This window comes from Coregonus lavaretus (genome assembly GCF_964263955.1).
Source record: "Coregonus lavaretus genome assembly, chromosome: 34".
In the NCBI taxonomy this organism is placed as follows: Eukaryota; Metazoa; Chordata; class Actinopteri; order Salmoniformes; family Salmonidae; genus Coregonus; species Coregonus lavaretus.
In genome coordinates this window covers 13,102,481-13,121,469 of record NC_140021.1, presented here as the reverse complement: position 1 = coordinate 13,121,469, position 18,989 = coordinate 13,102,481, and the positions used below count along the sequence as shown (strand labels likewise).

Genomic DNA, 18,989 nt, shown 5'->3' with positions numbered 1-18,989 from the left:
GGATGGGAGTGGTAGTAAGCTTTTGCTGGGTTCCAGCCCATGCGGGTGTGGAGGGTAATGAGAAGGCTGATGTGGTGGCTAAGAGTGCGGTAAGGAGAGAGGGGGGTAGTTATTCAGGTGCCGCTGGGCCGCAGGGAAGTCAAGTCCTTGAACCGGGCAAAAGGGCTTGATCTTTCGCAAAGGGAGTGGGATGCTAGTAGTAAGGGGAGGCAATGTTACCACGTGCACCGGTCAGTTAAGGAAGAGGTGGGGAGTATGGGATGTAGGAGAGACGTTTGAATGCCATGTTGTGGATGATAGGGACACATGAAACAGGTCTGTGTGATGACTGTTTAGCGGAGGAAACAGTGGAGCATGTGTTGATATTTTGTGAACTGTATGACCTAGATAGGGAGAGATTGTGTGAAAAGATTAGAGAGGCTGGACGGGGTTAGGGTTGGGATTTGGGTGGTGTAGTTGGGGAGGGAAGTGGTGTCTAGGGCTCTATTTCACTTTCTTAGAGGAACAGGACTAATGAAGATGATTCAATGTAGGTAGGCTGTGTGACCTCACACTCCAGTACAGTAGGTGGCGGTGTATGCACCTTAAAAGTTGGATGCGATCCGCCAACCCAATCTCGAAGAAGAAGAAGAATTTGTGAATAGGAAGTACTTTTTTAGTGTTGACGAGATGCTGATGTGACTAGGACATAACATGGCTACCAGATCAGCTGTTGAAAAGATGAACAACTTGCTTGACTCCACCTTCTATAAACTTAGATTGGGTGCTGAATCCTTGTCTATAATCCAAAGAACAAAAGATCCCAGATCAGCTCTCCCAGAGGAGGATCTCTCCTGTCCTATTTGCCATGATATCTTCAAGGATCCTGTTGTCCTGTTGTGTAGCCACAGCGTCTGTAAAGCCTGTCTGCAGGAACACTGGAAACAGAGGCGACATCGGGAATGTCCAGTGTGCAGGAAGAGAAGCAATTCGAAAGGCAATCGTCCCTGTAACCTGGTCTTAAAGAACCTATGTGAGTCTTTCTTATTGGAGAGGAGTCAGAGAGATTCAGGGGTGTTTGAGGAGCTCTGCAGTCTACACAGGGAGAAACTCAAGCTCTTCTGTCTGGAGGACAAACAGCCCATCTGTGTGGTGTGCCAGGCCTCCAGAAAACATAAAAACCACAACCGCTGCCCCATGGCACTAAGTTAAAGACCCTGGGACTAAACACCTCCCTCTGCAATTGGATCCTGGACTTCCTGACGGGCCGCCCCCAGGTGGTAAGGGTAGGTAACAACACATCCGCCACGCTGATCCTCAACACGGGGGCCCTTCAGGGGTGCATGCTCAGTCCCCTCCTGTACTCCCTGTTCACTCATGACTGCATGGCCAGGCACTACTCCAACACCATCATAAAGTTTGCTGATGACACAACAGTGGTAGGCCTGATCACCGACAACGACGAGACAGCCTATAGGGAGGAGGTCAGAGACCTGGCCGTGTGGTGCCAGGAAAACAACCTCTCCCTCAACGTGATCAAGACAAAGGAGATGATTGTGGACTACAGGAAAAAGAAGAGGACCGAGCACGCCCCCATTCTCATCAACAGGGCTGTAGTGGAGCAGGTTGAGAGCTTCAAGTTCCTTGGTGTCCACATCACCAACAAACTAACATGGTCCAAGCACACCAAGACAGTCGTGAAGAGGACACGACAAAACCTATTCCCCCTAAGGAGACTGAAAAGATTTGACATGGGTCCTCAGATTCTCATAAGGTTCTACAGCTGCACCATCGAGAGCATCCTGACTGGTTGCATCACTGCCTGGTATGGCAACTGCTCAGCCTCCGACCGCAAGGCACTACAGAGGGTAGTGCGTACGGCCCAGTACATCACTGGGGCCAAGCTTCCTGCCATCCAGGACCTCTATACCAGGCGGTGTCAGAGGAAGGACCTAAAAATTGTCAAAGTCTCCAGCCATCCTAGTCATAGACTGTTCTCTTTGCTACCGCACGGCAAGCGGTACCGGAGTGTCAAGTCTAGGTCCAAGAGGCTTCTAAACAGCTTCTACCCCCAAGCCATAAGACTCCTGAACATCTAATCAAATGGCTACCCAGACTATTTGCATTGCCCCCCCCTTTTACGCTGCAGCTACTCTGTTTATTATCTATGCATAGTCACTTTAATAACTCTACCTACATGTACATATTACCTCAATTACCTCGACTAACTGGTGCCCCCGCACATTGACTCGGTACCCGTATGTAGCCTCGCTATTGTTATTTTTACTGTTGCTCTTTAATTATGTGTTACTTTTATTTGGTATTATTTTATATTGTATTTATTTTTTAGGTATTCTTTCTTAAAACTGCATTGTTGGTTAAGGGCTTGTAAGTAAGCATTTCACTGTAAAGTCTACACCTGTTGTATTCAGCGCATGTGACAAATACAATTTGATTTGATTTGATGGATGAAACTGCACATTATCAAAAGGTACAGTAGCATAACGATCTGCATTTAATATACAAAAACATGTCAGATACAGTATAGTATCAATTTGTTGTTCTATCTGTGTGTGTGACACCAGTGTGTTTTTCAGAGTAAAAACTAGGTGGGTAAACTAACGCTCCCTTAGCTCTCGAAAACCCTTATTTTCCGTAGGGTTTTCAGCCATTACAATTGCCCACATTTGGCTCCATGTAAACTACAATTCCAACGCTGTGTTTTAACTTACCTTTTAGAAACGTCAATAATCATTGCTTTCAAAACAGTTTTCATGTCAGCGAGAAATAATCTTTCAAATAAAAAATATACACTTACTGTAGCAGCTTTGCACAGATCCATACAATGTGTGTGCCTCTACTTGACGAACTACAGTCAGCTTACACACAGGTGTTCGAAGCAAGCTAGATAGCTAATTAGCACAGGTGACGGCTATGTCTTCCGTCTGTCTTCCTTAAACAAGCGCTGTAACATCGAGATATGTCAGTGTGGAAACACTAACCGTAACCCTATAAAGGTGTGTAGTTATTAACCTTTTTTTTTTTACTATTATTTTTCGCTGATATGAAAGATACGTTCCTTATGTTTCCAAAACAATACCGCAAGCGATGCGTGTTGATGTTTAGAGGCTCTTAACAAAGCTCCCAGGTCAGAAGATAATTTCATCAATAGGCGCTAAAGTAGTTAGCGTCTAAGAATGGGGTAACGCTCCCTATACTTTCAATGCATTTTTCTGCAAAAGGTGGTTAAACTGTTAGGCAAAAAAACGTTGTTTATTTGCGTTTACCCCTCAGAGCGGTGTACCGCTGATATTTTTCAAGTACTTTTCATAGTGAAGAATAATTTCCTCATTCCTGTAAAACAGATATATCTTATCTAACCACACACACACGTGACACACCTACTGTACACTCACATACCTGACTTAAACCCAGAGGAGAGCAGTCCATTCACCTTTCTTCCATGTAGATAAACTCTGTAATGAAAAAAGGAACATTTCTCTTCAATAAAACATTCTCTCATTCCAGGAGGAACTACAGACTTTCCTGAAGCCCTTACAGGAGAAACTGGAGGTCTTTAATAAAGTTAAACAAACCTGTGACCAAAAAGTCAAGCACATTAAGGTGAGGATGACTAGTAATAAGAGAACAGAGAATTGTAGGTATTCGACTCACAGTATTTTGTGGGTAAACATCATAACATTTAGTCTCCAGAACCAGACCCAGCACACAGAGATAATGATTAAAAAAGCTTACCAGAAGCTCCACCAGTTTCTACGAGAGGAAAAGGAGGTGAGGATAGCTGTTCTGAGGGAGGAAGAAAAGCAGAAGAGCCGTATGATAAATGAGAAGATTGAGGGAATGAGCAGAGAGATATCATCACTTTCAGACACAATCAGAGCCGTAGAGGAGGAGATGAAAGCTGAAGACATCTCATTCCTGCAGGCCAATCAATCAATCAATCAAATGTATTTATAAAGCCCTTTTCACATCAGCAGATGTCACAAAGTGCTATGCAGAAACCCAGCCTAAAACCCCAAACAGCAAGCAATGCAGATGTAGAAGCATGGTGGCTAGGAAAGACTCCCTGAAAGGCAGGAACCTAGGAAGAAACCTAGAGAGGAACTAGGCTCTGAGGGGTGGCCAGTCCTCTTCTGGCTGTGTCGGGTGGAGATTATAAGAGTACATGGCCATTAAGGCCAGATTGTTCTTCAAGATGTTCAAACATTCATAGATGACCAGCAGGGTCAAATAATAATCACAGTGGTTGTAGAGGGTGCAACAGGTCAGTACCTCAGGAGACATGTCAGTTGGCTATTCATAGCCGAGCATTCAGAGGTCGAGACAGCAGGTGCGGTAGAGAGCGAGAGAGAGAGAAAGAGTCGAAAACAGCAGGTCCGGGACAAGGTAGCATGTCCGGTGAAACAGGTCAGGGTTCCATAGCCGCAGGAAGAACAGTTGAAACTGGAGCAGCAGCACGACCAGGTGGAATGGGGGCAGCCAGGAGACATCAGGCCAGGTAGTCCTGAGGCATGATCCTAGGGCTCAGGTCCTTCGGGAGGGGAGGGAGAGAATCAGAGGGAGCATACTTAAATTCACACAGGACACCAAATAAGACTGGAGAATTACACCAGATATAACACACTGACCCTAGCCCCCCAATACATAGACTATTGCAGCATAGACACTGGAGGCTGAAACAGGGGTGGGTCGGGGGACACTGTGGCCCCGTCCGACGATACCCCAGGACAGGGCCAACCAGGCACCCACTTTGCCAAAGCACAGCCCCCACACCACTAGAGGGATATCAACAGACCACCAATTTACTTCCCATGAGGCAAGGCTGAGTATAGCCCATGAAGATCTCCTCCACCGCACGAGCCAGAGGGAGCGCAAAACCGGACAGGAAGATCACGTCTGTGACTCAACCCACTCAAGTCCTAGGGACGGCATGGAAGAGCACTAGTAAGCCAGTGACTCAGCCCCCTTAATAGGGTCAGAGGCAGAGAATCCCAGTGGAGAGAGGGGAGCCGGCCAGGCAGAGACAGCAAGGGTGGTTCGTTGCTCCAGTGCCTTGCCGTTCACCTTCGCACCCCTGGGCCAGACCACACGCAATCATAGTACCTACTGAAGAGATGAGTCTTCAGTAAAGACTTAAAGGTTGAGACAGAGTCTGCGTCTCTCACATGGATAGGCAGACCTCTGTAGCTCAGCTGGTAGAGCACGGCGCTTGTAACGCCAGGGTAGTGGGTTCGATCTCCGGGACCACCCATACACAAAAATGTATGCACGCATGACTGTAAGTCGCTTTGGATAAAAGCGTCTGCTAAATGGCATATTATTATTATTAGACCATTCCATAAAATTGGAGCTCTATAGTAGAAAGCCCTGCCTCCAGCTGTTTGCTTAGAAATTGTAGGGACAATAAGGAGACCTGCGTCTTGTGACTGTAGCGTATGTGTAGGCATGTACGGCAGGACCAAATCGGAGAGATAGGTAGGAGCAACACCATGTAATGCTTAGTAGGTTAGCAAAAAACCTTGAACTCAGCCCTAGCCTTAACAGGAAGCCAGCACTGGGGGAATGTGATCACATTTTTTGGTTCTAGTCAAGATTCTAGCAGCTGTGTTTAGCACTAACTGAAGTTTATTTGGTGCTTTATCCAGGTAGCCAGAGAGTAGAGCATTGCAGTAGTCTAATCTAGAAGTGACAAAAGCATGGATTCGCTTTCCTGCATCATTTTTGGACAAAATGTTTTTGACTTTTGCAATGTTACAAAGATGGAAAAAAGCTCCCCTTTAAATATACATTTGTCAAAAGAGAGATCAGGATCCAGAGTAATGCAGAGGTCCTTCACAGTTTTATTTGAGACGACTGTACAACCATCAAGATTAATTGTCAGATCCAACAGCAGATCTCTTTGTTTCTTGGGACCTAGAACTAGAATCTCTGTTTTGTCAGAGTTTAAAAGTAAAACATTTGCCGCCATCCACTTCCTTATGTCTGAAACACAGGCTTCCAGGGTAGGCAATGTTGGGGCTTCACAATGTTTCATCAAAATGTACAGCTGTGTGTCGTCCGCATAGCAGTGAAAGTTGACATTGTGTTTCCGAATGACATCACCAAGAGGTAGAATATATAGTGAAAACTAAAATAGTGGTCCTAAAACGGAACCTTGAGGAACGCCGAAACGTACAATTGATTTGTCAGAGGACAAACCATCCACAGAGACAAACTGATATCTTTCCGACAGATAAGATCTAAACCAGGCAAGAACTTGTCCGTGTAGACCAATTTGGGTTTCTAATCTCTCCAAAAGAATGTGGTGATCGATGGTGTCAAAAGCCGCACTAAGGTCTAGGGGCACGAGGACAGATGCAGAGCCTTGGTCTGACACCATTAAAAGGTAATTTACCACCTTCACGAGTACAGTCTCAGTGCTATGATGGGGTCTAAAACCAGACTGAAGCATTTCGTATACATTATTTGTCTTCAGGAAGGCAGTGAGTTGCTGCGCAACAGCTTTTTCTAAAATATTTGAGAGGAATGGGAGTTTTGATATAGGCCGATCGTTTTTTACATTTTCCGGGTCAAGGTTTGGCTTTTTCAAGAGGCTTTATTACTGCCACTTTTAGTGAGTTTGGTACACATCCAGTGGATAGGGAGCCATTTATTATGTTCAACATAGGAGGGCCAAGCACAGGAAGTAACTCTTTCAGTCGTTTAGTTGGAATAGGGTCCAGTATGCAGCTTGAGGGTTTATAGGCCATGACTATTTTCATGAATGTGTCGAGAGATACAGGATGAAAAAACTTGTGTCTCCATTGATCCTAGGTCCTGGCAGTTCTGTGCAGACTCAGGACAACTGAGCTTTGGAGAAATATGCAGGTTCAAAGAGGAGTCCGTAATTTGCTTTCTAATGATCATGATCTTTTGATCGAAGAAGTTCATGAATTGATCACTGCTGTAGTGAAAGCCATCCTCTCTTGTTGAATGCTGCTTTTTAGTTCGCTTTGCAACAGTATCAAACATAAATGTTGGATTGTTCTTATTCTCCTCAATTAGGTTGGAAAAATAGAATGATCGAGCAGCAGTGAGGGCTCTTCGAAATTGCACGGTACTATCTTTTCAAGCTAGTCGGAAGATTTCCAGTTTGGTAGAGCGCCATTTCCGTTCCAATTTTCTGGAAGCTTGCTTCAGGGCTCGGGTATTTTCTGTATACTAGGGAGCAAATGTATTGTGACAAATGTTTTTTGTTTTTAGGGGTGTGACTGCGTCTAGGGCATTACGCAAGGTTACATTTAGATCCTCAGTTAGGTGGTTAACCGATTTTTGTACTCCGACGTCCTTGGGTAGGTGGAAGGAGTCTGGAAGGGCATTTAGGAATCTTTGGGTTGTCCGAGAATTTATAGCACAGCTTTTGATGATCCTTGGTTGGGGTCTGAGCAGATTATTTGTTGCGATTTCAAACGTAATAAGATGGTGGTCCGATAGTCCAGGATTATGAGGAAATTTAGATCCACAATATTTATTCCACGGGACAAAACTAGATCCAGGGTATGTCCGTGGCAATGATCCGGAGACATGTTGGACAAAACCCACTGAGTCAATGATGGCTCCGAAAGCCTTTTGGAGTGGGTCTGTGGACTTTTCCATGTGAATATTAAAGTCACCAAAAATTAGAATATTATTTGCCGTGACTACGAGGTCCGATAGGAATTCAGAGAACTCAGTGAGGAACGCTGTATATGGCCCAGGAGGCCTGTAAACCATAGCTATAGAAAGGGATTGAGTAGGCTGCATAGATTTCATGACTAGAAGCTCAAAAGTCGAAAATTATCTACAGATTCTATCATTAGGGAGGGGCAGAAAACAGTTTTCAACCATCGATTGAGTTGTGAGACTGCTGTAGAACTCATCACTCCCCCTAACTGGGAGGGGGCCAGAGACAATTACTCGATGCCGACACATTTCTAGCTAATTTACACGCTGAAGCGATGTTTCTCTTGGTGACCTCTGACTGTTTCATCCTAACATTGTTGGTGCCAACGTGGATAACAATATCCCTATACTCTCTACACTCGCCAGTTTTAGCCTTAGCCAGCACCATCTTCAGATTAGCCTTAACAGCCCTGCCCCCTGGTAAACAGTGTATGATCGATGGATGATTATTTTGAAGTCTAATATTGTGGGTAATGGAGTCGCCAATGACTAGGGTTTTCAATTTGTCAGAGCTAATGGAGGGAGGTTTCGGCGGCTCAGACCCCACAACGGGTGGAGGAGAGACCTGAGAAGGCTCGGCCTCTGACTCCGACTCATTGCTTAATGGGGAGAACCGGTTGAAAGTTTCTGTCGGCTGAATGAGCATGCCGACAGCATTTCTTTCCAGAAGCCTTGAGAAAATTGTCCGGCTCCGGGGACTGTTCGGGGCGATTTATACTACTATCTGTACTTACTGGTGGCAGGCACAGACGCTGTTTCATCCTTTCCTACACTTAAATTGCCCTTGCCTAACGATTGTATCTGAAGCTGTGCTTGCAACTCGGCTATCCTCACCATAAGGCGATAGTTCTCCTGTATATTATGAGTACAGCGACTGCAATTGGATGGCATAGTGTTAATGTTACTACTTAACTTTTTGGGCTGGTGGAGGTCCTGTAGAAACATGTCCAGATAAAGCGTCCAAGGTGAAAAAGTTGAATGAAAAAAGTAGAGCGAGGAAAACACGAAGACGTTGGTAAATGAGTTAAAAGTAAAAAAACAAAAAAACATTTGGCAGATAGCCAAGTAGCAACAAACAGCACGGAGACAAGTTTGGAAGTTGAGGGCGGAGGTAGACTGATTTTCCTCTTGTCAGGGCTGTGCTCTCAAAATGTAAAATGTTGGGGTATGTTTATCGGTTGACTGATTTAATATTGATTGATTGATTGACTCAATCTGTTCTTTTGTTCTGTAGAACTGCAAGCCCACAGTGGAAAGGTAAGTGATCGGCCTTCTTTCTTTTTCTTCTCTGTGGTCCTGAACCCAACCCTACAGCAACAGCAGCACTCAATGTTTTTTCAGAACCTAGTGCACACTACCGCCGGATCTACAGCTGGTCTCAGGATTGCTGATAGATGTGGCCAAACACCTGGACAACCTGCAGTTCAGAGTCTGGGAGAAGATGCAGGGGATTGTGAAATACAGTAAATAAATATGAATTTATGAGACTAAAATGCATTTATCTGCCTGACCATCAACTGTGCAGTACAATTAACCAGTATCAATAGCAGTTGTACACAACTATTATTAACTTGACTTGTTCTTCTTGGCATCCAGAAAACAGCACCAACTAGAAATCACCCACAGTTCTAATCTACACTGAACAAAAATATAAACGCAACGTGCAACAATTTCAAAGATTTTACTGAGTTACAGTTCATATAAGGAAATCAGTTAATTTAAATACATGCATTAGGCCCTAATCTATAGATTTCACATGACTGGGAATACAGATATGCATCGGTTGGTCACAGATACTGTACCTTTAAAAAACAAAAAGTAGGGGCGTGGATCATAAAACCAGTTAGTATCTGGTGTGACCATTTGCCTCATGCAGCGTGGCACATCTCCTTCGCATAGAGTTGATCAGGCTGTTGATTGTGGCCTGTGGAATGTTGTCCCCCTCCTCTTCAATGGCTGTGCGAAGTTGCTGGATATTGTCGGGAACTGGAACACGTTGTCGTACACGTCGATCCAGAGCATCCCAAACATGGGCTCCCGAGTGGCGCAGCGGTCTAAGGCACTGCATCTCAGTGCTTGAAGCGTCACTACAGACCCCCTGGTTTGATTCCAGGCTGTATCACAACCGGCCGTGATTGGCCGTGATTGGGAGTCTGCACAATTGGCCCAGCGTCGTCCGGGTTTGGCCGGTGTAGGCCGTCATTGTAAATAAAAATTTGTTCTTAACTGACTTGCCTAGGTAAATAAAGGTAAAATAAAAAAATAAAAAAATGCTCAATGGGTGACATGTCTGGTGAGTATGCAGGCCATGGAAGAACAGGGAAATGTTCAGCTTCCATCAATTGTGTACAGATCCTTGTGACATGGGGCTGTGCATTATCGTGCTAAAACATGAGGTGATTGCGGCGGATGAATGGCACGACAATGGGCCTCAGGATCTCGTCACAGTATCTCTGTGCATTCAAATTGCCATCGATAAAATGCAATTACAGTGGGGGAAAAAAGTATTTAGTCAGCCACCAATTGTGCAAGTTCTCCCACTTAAAAAGATGAGAGAGGCCTGTAATTTTCATCATAGGTACACGTCAACTATGACAGACAAATTGAGAAAATAAAATCCAGAAAATCACATTGTAGGATTTTTAATGAATTTATTTGCAAATTATGGTGGAAAATAAGTATTTGGTCACCTACAAACAAGCAAGATTTCTGGCTCTCACAGACCTGTAACTTCTTCTTTAAGAGGCTCCTCTGTCCTCCACTCGTTACCTGTATTAATGGCACCTGTTTGAACTTGTTATCAGTATAAAATACACCTGTCCACAACCTCAAACAGTCACACTCCAAACTCCACTATGGCCAAAACCAAAGAGCTGTCAAAGGACACCAGAAACAAAATTGTAGACCTGCACCAGGCTGGGAAGACTGAATCTGCAATAGGTAAGCAGCTTGGTTTGAAGAAATCAACTGTGGGAGCAATTATTAGGAAATGAAAGACATACAAGACCACTGATAATCTCCCTCGATCTGGGGCTCCACGCAAGATCTCACCCGTGGGGTCAAAATGATCACAAGAACGGTGAGCAAAAATCCCAGAACCACACGGGGGGACCTAGTGAATGACCTGCAGAGAGCTGGGACAAAAGTAACAAAGCCTACCATCAGTAACACACTACGCCGCCAGGGACTCAAATCCTGCAGTGCCAGACGTGTCCCCCTGCTTAAGCCAGTACATGTCCAGGCCCGTCTGAAGTTTGCTAGAGTGCATTTGGATTTTCCAGAAGAGGATTGGGAGAATGTCATATGGTCAGATGAAACCAAAATATAACTTTTTGGTAAAAACTCAACTCGTCGTGTTTGGAGGACAAAGAATGCTGAGTTGCATCCAAAGAACACCATACCTACTGTGAAGCATGGGGGTGGAAATATCATGCTTTTGGGCTGTTTTTCTGCAAAGGGACCAGGACGACTGATCCGTGTAAAGGAAATAATGAATGGGGCCATGTATCGTGAGATTTTGAGTGAAAACCTCCTTCCATCAGCAAGGGCATTGAAGATGAAACGTGGCTGGGTCTTTCAGCATGACAATGATCCCAAACACACCGCCCGGGCAACGAAGGAGTGGCTTCGTAAGAAGCATTTCAAGGTCCTGGAGTGGCCTAGCCAGTCTCCAGATCTCAACCCCATAGAAAATCTTTGGAGGGAGTTGAAAGTCCGTGTTGCCCAGCGACAGCCCCAAAACATCACTGCTCTAGAGGAGATCTGCATGGAGGAATGGGCCAAAATACCAGCAACAGTGTGTGAAAACCTTGTGAAGACTTACAGAAAACGTTTGACCTGTGTCATTGCCAACAAAGGGTATATAACAAAGTATTGAGAAACTTTTGTTATTGACCAAATACTTATTTTCCACCATAATTTGCAAATAAATTCATTAAAAATCCTACAATGTGATTTTCTTGATTTTTTTCTCTCATTTTGTCTGTCATAGTTGACGTGTACCTATGATGAAAATTACAGGCCTCTCTCATCTTTTTAAGTGGGAGAACTTGCACAATTGGTGGCTGACTAAATACTTTTTTTCCCCACTGTACGTTGGTTGTCTATAGCTTATGCCTGCCCATACCATAACCCCACCGCCACCATGGGGCACTCTGTTCACAACGTTGACATCAGCAAACCTCTCGCCCACACGACGCCATACACACTGTCTGTCATCTGCCCAGTACAGTTGAAACCGGGATTCATCCATGAAGAGCACACTTCTCCAGCGTGCCAGTGGCCATCGAAGGTGAACATTTTCCCACAGAAGTCGGTTACGACGCCGAACTGCAGTCAGGTCAAGACCCTGGTAAAGACGACCAGGACGCAGATGAGCTTCCCCTGGTTTGAACATTTAATTATCTGACAACAGCTCTGGTGGACATTCCGGCAGTCAGCATGCCAATTGCACGCTCTCTCAAAACTTGATACATCTGTGGAATTGTGTTGTGTGAAAAAAAACTGCACATTTTAAAGTGGCTGTTTATTGTCCCCAGCACAAGGTGCACCTGTGTAATGATCATGCTGTTTAATCATCTTGTTGAAATGCTCACTAACAGGGATGTAAACAAATTTATGCACAACATTTGAGAGAAATAAAGTTTTTGTACGTATTAAACATTTCTAGGATCTTTTATTTCAGCTCATGAAGCATGGGTCCAACACTTGACATGTTGCGTTTTTGTTCAGTGTAGTAAATCTGCTCTCTTCACTCAGCTCCTGTCACTCTGGACCCAAACACTGCCCACCCAGATCTCTTGATGTCTGAGGATCTGACCAGTGAGAAACACAGCAATGAGACACTGCAGCTTCCTGATAACCCAGAGAGGTTTGTTGACTATGTATGGATCTTGGGTTCTGAGGGCTTTAACTCAGGGACACACAGCTGGGACGTTGAGGTTTTGAACAATACATTCTGGTCGCTGGGTGTGATAGAAAGGTCTGTCCAGAGGAAGGCAGCAGTTAAGAGTGGACACTGGCGATCCTGGCACTTCAAACATAAATACGGTGCGTTTTCCCCACCAGAATCAACCAGTGTACTCCCAGTGGCAAAGAAACCCCAGACGATCAGAGTATAGCTGGACTGGGACAAAGGAGAGCTGTTATTCTCTGACCCTGATAAGAACACCTTTACACACTTTCAATGTGAAAGTCTTTCCATATTTTGGTAGTTACTGCAAGCTCTCCCCTCTGAGAATCTTACCAGGGAAGGTCTCTGTAAAAGGACAAAACGGTTAGTTAGTCTGGCTGTAGTGGGACAGGACTGGTGGTGATCCAGTGGCTTGTGAAAGTATTCACCCCCCTTGGCATTTTTCCTATTTGTTGCCTTACAACCTGGAATTAAAATGGATTTTTGGGGGGGTTGTATCATTTGATTTACACAACATGCCTACCACTTTGAAGATGCTAAATGTTTTTTCTTCAAGGCAAAACTGCTCCAGCTCCTTCAAGTTGGATGGGTTCCACTGGTGTACAGCAATCTTTAAGTCATACCACAGATTCTTAATTGGATTGGGGTCTAGGGCTTTGACTAGGCCATTCCAAGACATTTAAATGTTTCCCCTTAAACCACTCAAGTGTTGCTTTAGCAGTTTGCTTAGGGTCATTGTCCTGCTGGAAGGTGAACCTCCGTCCCAGTCTCAAATCTCTGGAAGACTGAAACAGGTTTCCCTCAAAAATTTCCCTGTATTTAGCCCCATCCATCATTCCTTCAATTCTGACCAGTTTCCCAGTCCCTGCCGATGGAAAAACATCCCCACAGCATGATGCTGCCACCACCATGGTGGTGTTCTCGGGGTGATGAGAGGTGTTGGGTTTGCGCCAGACATAGCGTTTTCCTTGATGGCCAAAATGCTCAATTTTAGTCTCATCTGACCATAGTACCTTCTTCCATATGTTTGGGGAGTCTCCCACATGGCTTTTGGCGAACACCAAACGTGTTTGCTTATTTTTTTCTTTAAGCAATGGCTTTTTTCTGGCCACTCTTCCGTAAAGCCCAGCTCTGTGAAGTGTACGGCTTAAAGTGGTCCTATGGACAGATACTCCAATCTCCGCTGTGGCGCCTTGCAGCTCCTTCAGGGTTATCTTTGGTCTCTTTGATGCCTCTCTGATTTAATGCCCTCCTTGCCTGGTCTGTGAGTTTTGGTGGGCGGCCTTCTCTTAGCAGGTTTGTTGTTGTGCCATATTCTTTACATTTTTAAATAATGGTTTTAATGGTGCTCCATGGGATGTTCAGCTCAGTTTTGCGCTTTGCATAATGTCTCAGTCATCATCCTCTATGACAGGAGGCCAACCCTGCATAAGGAATCTTTTCACTTGGGCCATGATAGGATCCCGGTCTGTCCACTGTTTGATCTGTTTGGCATTCACAGGTGAGTTTGACAATCTCTCCATCAATGGTTTGTGGTCAGTGCATATGGTAAAATGATGACCGTAGAGGTACTGATGAAAGCGTTTCACAGCAAAGACTATGGCCAGACCTTCCTTTTCTAACTGGGAATAACCCTTCTCAGCACTCGTCAGCGTGCGTGATGCGAATCCAATGGGTTTCTCTGACTCGTCCTCCATATGATGAGAGAGTACTGCCCCGACGCCATAGGGCGAGGCATCACATGACAGGATGATCTCTTTGTTTTGGTCAAAATAAACCAGTGCTGATTGTAGTAGTGCTTTCATTTCCTTGAAAGTTTTCTCTTGTACTGGCCCCCACTTCCATTTACAGTCTTTGTGTAGCAGCTGATGAAGTGGAGCCAACACTGTTGACAGCTCAGGGAGGAACTTACCATAGTAGTTCACCATGCCCAGGAACGACCTGAGCTCGGACACGTTCTTGGGGTTTGGAGCATCCTTGATTGCCCTGACTTTCTCCTCCACAGGACACAGACCCTGCACTGTGATCTTGTGACCTAGGTGTGTCACACTCTGTGCTTGGAATGTGCACTTGCTATGCTTCAGGCGCAGCACTGCCTCAGACAATCTCTTTAAAACCTGGTCCAGATGGTGGAGGTGCTCCTCCTCTGTCTCCCCTGTAACCCGGATGTCATCCAGGTACCCTGCAGCAGATTGTCCATTGTCCTCTGGAAAATGGCTGGACTTGGACACCACTCCGCGGCAGCGGGTAAGCGTCCAGTTTAGAGGCCCTGTTGATGGTGAATTTGTAGTCCCCACATATATGCACCGTGATGTCACTTTTCAGAACAGGAACGATTGGAGCTGCCCAGCAGGAGAACTGAATGGGAGAAAATGATGTTTGTTTCCTGCAGCCATTCTAACTCATCATCCACTTTTTTTTTCATGACGTAAGGCTCTGTCCTGGGCTTCAAAAAGTGAGGCTCGACCTGAGGATCCACAAACAGCTTAACTGCTGTGCCCTGTAGTGTGCCCAGTTCATCTTTGAAAATCTCTGGGTACTTTTGAATGACATCCTCAGTCACTTGTGTGTGTTTTATCTCACCCAAGTTCAGTTGTATTTTGGTGAGCCAGTCACGCCCTAGTAAACTAGGCCCATTCCCTTTCACCACCAGGAGCCGTGCTCTCGCTTCCTGGCTGTTGTATGCAATGTCCACCTCTAGAGCCCCCAGCAATGGTATGGTCTCCCCGGTGTACGTACACAGTCTGATCCCTGCCGGTGTGAGAGCCCCACATTTGTTTGTAGGTCTCCTCACTGATGACAGAGGCAAAGGCCCCCATGTCAACCTCCATCCTCATCTGCTTTCCATCTACCTTCACTGTAGAATAGATAGGCTCTGCTCACTCACATTAAACATGTTGTAGGAACAATGCTCTTCCTCCTCCTCTGTGCTCTCTAGGTGGTGTGCTGCTGACTATGGCTTTGTTGCTGTGAACTTGCCCTGCCCAGTCTGCCCACCCTCTGGCTTGCTCCTAGGACCCCTGCATTTTTTAGCTAAATGTCCCTTTTTGTTGCAATTGTGACAGACAGTATCCTTGAACATACAGTTGTTTGCATAATGTGTTCCCCCACATCTGAAACATTCCACTGTTTTTCCCCTTTTTCCTGCCGCCTCTTTTGTCACCTGTTGCACTGCACAACTTCCACTGTTGGCCTTTTAAATATGTTTTAGCATTACTAGCGGCCATCTCCATCCCTTGAGATAGTTCCAATGCTCTCTTGAAAGTCAGTGTGGCTTCCCCCAGCAAACGCCGCTGTATGCTGTCCTCATTAATGCCACAGACTAATCTGTCACGGAGCATGTCCTCTAACATAGCCCCAAATTCACAATGTTCAGAGAGTTCACGTAATTCAGCAACAAAGTTAGCAACAGACTGACCTGTTTTCTGAAAATGGCAGTTAAACTTGAACCTCTGGACAATCACTGAAGGCTTTGGATTGTGGTGAGTCTGAACGAGAGCAATTAGATCCACAAAAATAATTTATCCCGGTCTCCGTGGTGTAGCCAAATTCCTCATTAGCTTGTATGTTTTTAGCCCCACACACACTCAAGAGAATAGAGCGCTGTTTAGCCTCATCTGTTATTCCATTTGCCAAGAAAAAGTGTCCCAACCTTTCCACATATTCCGTCCTGTCCTCGTTCTCTTCCTCAAACTCAGTGATCATCCCAAACATTGTCATTGTAACGCCAACTTGTCCTTGATCCTCGTTAGCGATTTTTACTTGCTGCTGATTGTCACCGTCGGAGTTTCCCTCCAGCGGCGGCAGCTCTCCTTCGCTCATTAAGCTAGCTAGCTAACTGACTACATCCACTGTTTCTTAGCTAGCTAGCACATCACCCTGTACATGCTGATCAAGTTTTATCCTCGTCGCCAAAAATATGTAGTGACTTGACAAGGAATGCCCACACTATACAGCCATGTACAAACGGTACAAATGCAGAAAAACGATACAGCTCATTCAACATGTGGTAGAGTCGCATTTTACAGATCCGACTCTGGGTGATGACATCATCAAAGGGGAAAGGTCACGGCCAATGCCAATAATAACCATGCACACATGAATAGTAATCATACTATACTGCAGGTAAGCACAATCCATATTCAATGTAATTATTTATATAGTGTCCACCTTATAACAGTAATATACTGTACAATCCCATAAAACGTAAAGATCCACCCCTCATACACCAGGTCCATGACACTCACCTGCTCACGGTAATGAACAACCCTCTCAGCTCTCTTAGGTACCTGTTCTGTTGGACTAAGGACATAAAACAGGACTTCTACAAAAAGCAAGTTCAAACTGAACCATTGAATATTCCACCTAAACTGTAACTTTCAGGCCCTGCTAACCAAACAAGGGTGAGTCTTGGAAGTGAACTGTTGCCTCCAGAAGCCATTCCAGAGAAAGGAATGTGACTGTGAGAGAAAATGGCTTCCAAATTGTTGTGCATATCTCCTGTCCATTGTGTCATGAAATCTTCAAGGATCCAGTCCTACTATATTGTGTAGCCACAGCATCTGTAAAGCCTGTCTGCAGAAACACTGGGGAGAGAAGGAAGAAAAGGAATGTCCTGTACGCAAGAGAAAATCTTCAATAGAGCTTTTCCTTAACCTGGCTCTAAAGGACATATGTGAGGGCTTCTTACAGGAGAGAGCTTCAACAGACTTCAAAAGTGCTATGCAGTCTGCACAGGGAGAAATTCAAGCTCATCTGTCAGGAGGATAAACAGACAATCTGTGTGGAATACCAGACCTCAATAAAACATAAATACTGGATCAGACCCATAGATGAGGCTTCACAGGTTTACAAGGTATAGGAAAATATTGATTTATATTCAATAAAGATTATTTGTATTTACTATTCATAAAACAAGCAAAAACATGGATAGAAACTTTAAACACTTTTTTCCTGATGGTTTTCAGTCTGTAGGGCAACAAAATGTTTAAATTGTGCAAGGGGGTGTATATTTTCTATAGACACTTTACAGCCGTTTACCAAGTTTCCCTGTCTGATGTCATACATGTTTGAGTTTATCCACGCCGATCACTTATAATTTTAAAACAGTGTTGTGTTCTCTCTGTTAAGCTCCTGTGATTCTAGACCCCAACACTGCCCACCCAGTTCTCATCCTGTCTGAGGATCTGACCAGTGTCAGAGTCAGAGAGACACAGCAGCTTCCTGACAACCCAGAGAGATTTGATAGCTATAAATGGCTCCTTGGCTCTGAGGACTTCCACTCAGGCACACACAGCTGGGACATTGAGGTTGGGGACAGTTATGGTCACTGGGTGTGATACAGGAGGGTGTCCAAACGAAGGGAGTAGTTAAGAGTATGTACTGGTCATTGAAGCAGTTTGATGCAAAATACACAGCACAGTCGCCACCAGGACCGTCCATTGACCTGACTGTAGCACAGAAACCCCAGAGGATCAGTGTGCAGCTGGACTGGGACAAAGCAACGCTGTCCTTCTCTGACCCTGTTAACAACACACACATACACACATTCACACACACTTTCACTGAGAGAGTATTTCCATTAATTGGTGATTACGGCAAACACCAGCGTCTAAGCATCTTGGCAGAGGACGCCTTTGTAACAGTGGAACAGCCCTGCAATGCTAATTACACACTGCCAAATACAGCGGAGGTTAAACACTCCACAATGCTTAGGTCTTTTCATTTTTAATTAGTCAGCAATGTTCAATAAAAATAAACAAATGCTCCTTGCACATCCATGTATTGATAGACCTGTTCTTTGAGTGATAGGTGACCAGTGGAGATCAGCCAGGATGGGGATAATGTGGGCAGACTTTTTTTTAGTTTTTGTCAGAATCCTTGTGGCACTGTTTTGGATGAGCTGTAATCTGTTGATTGAAAGTACAAGTAGGCCTACAACCACTGCGTTTCGATAATAAATTCGAGAAAAATAATTAAAAATACAATGAAATTGTTTTTGTTGATTGTAGGGATGAATGTTTTGTATAAGCCTACAGATAATTGTTTTGTATAGGCATACAGATAATACTGCTTTTAGTTTTTCTGCACCTTACTTGAGGAATAATCTCCAAAATGGTCTAAAATGTGATGTTTTGGTGCCTCTAGGGCAATTCAGATGGCTGATTGGTGACCTTTTTACTGAAGATTGTGTTTGTTTTTTATGATTGTGTTATGTATCTCTCTGCTTTCATAGTGTATTGATGTGTATATTTTTGTAATTACAGGGCTCGAATGAAAAAGAGACCTTGTTCTCAGCATGATTCCCTGTCAAAATAAAGGTTAAATAAAATACTGTGGCTAAACAGCATTGAAACACAAGTTTCTACAATACAGA

The 18,989-nt window shown here is 44.6% G+C and overlaps 1 pseudogene across 1 annotated transcript; it reads left to right on the top strand.

Annotated features, from left to right (window-relative positions):
* Positions 1-720: 720 nt before the first annotated feature.
* Positions 721-18,778, top strand: LOC311109290 (E3 ubiquitin-protein ligase TRIM39-like; annotated as a pseudogene). The gene is made up of 5 exons: positions 721-1,186; positions 8,936-8,958; positions 9,050-9,164; positions 17,744-18,251; positions 18,761-18,778. The product of its transcript is annotated as an E3 ubiquitin-protein ligase TRIM39-like (transcript).
* Positions 18,779-18,989: the final 211 nt, after the last annotated feature.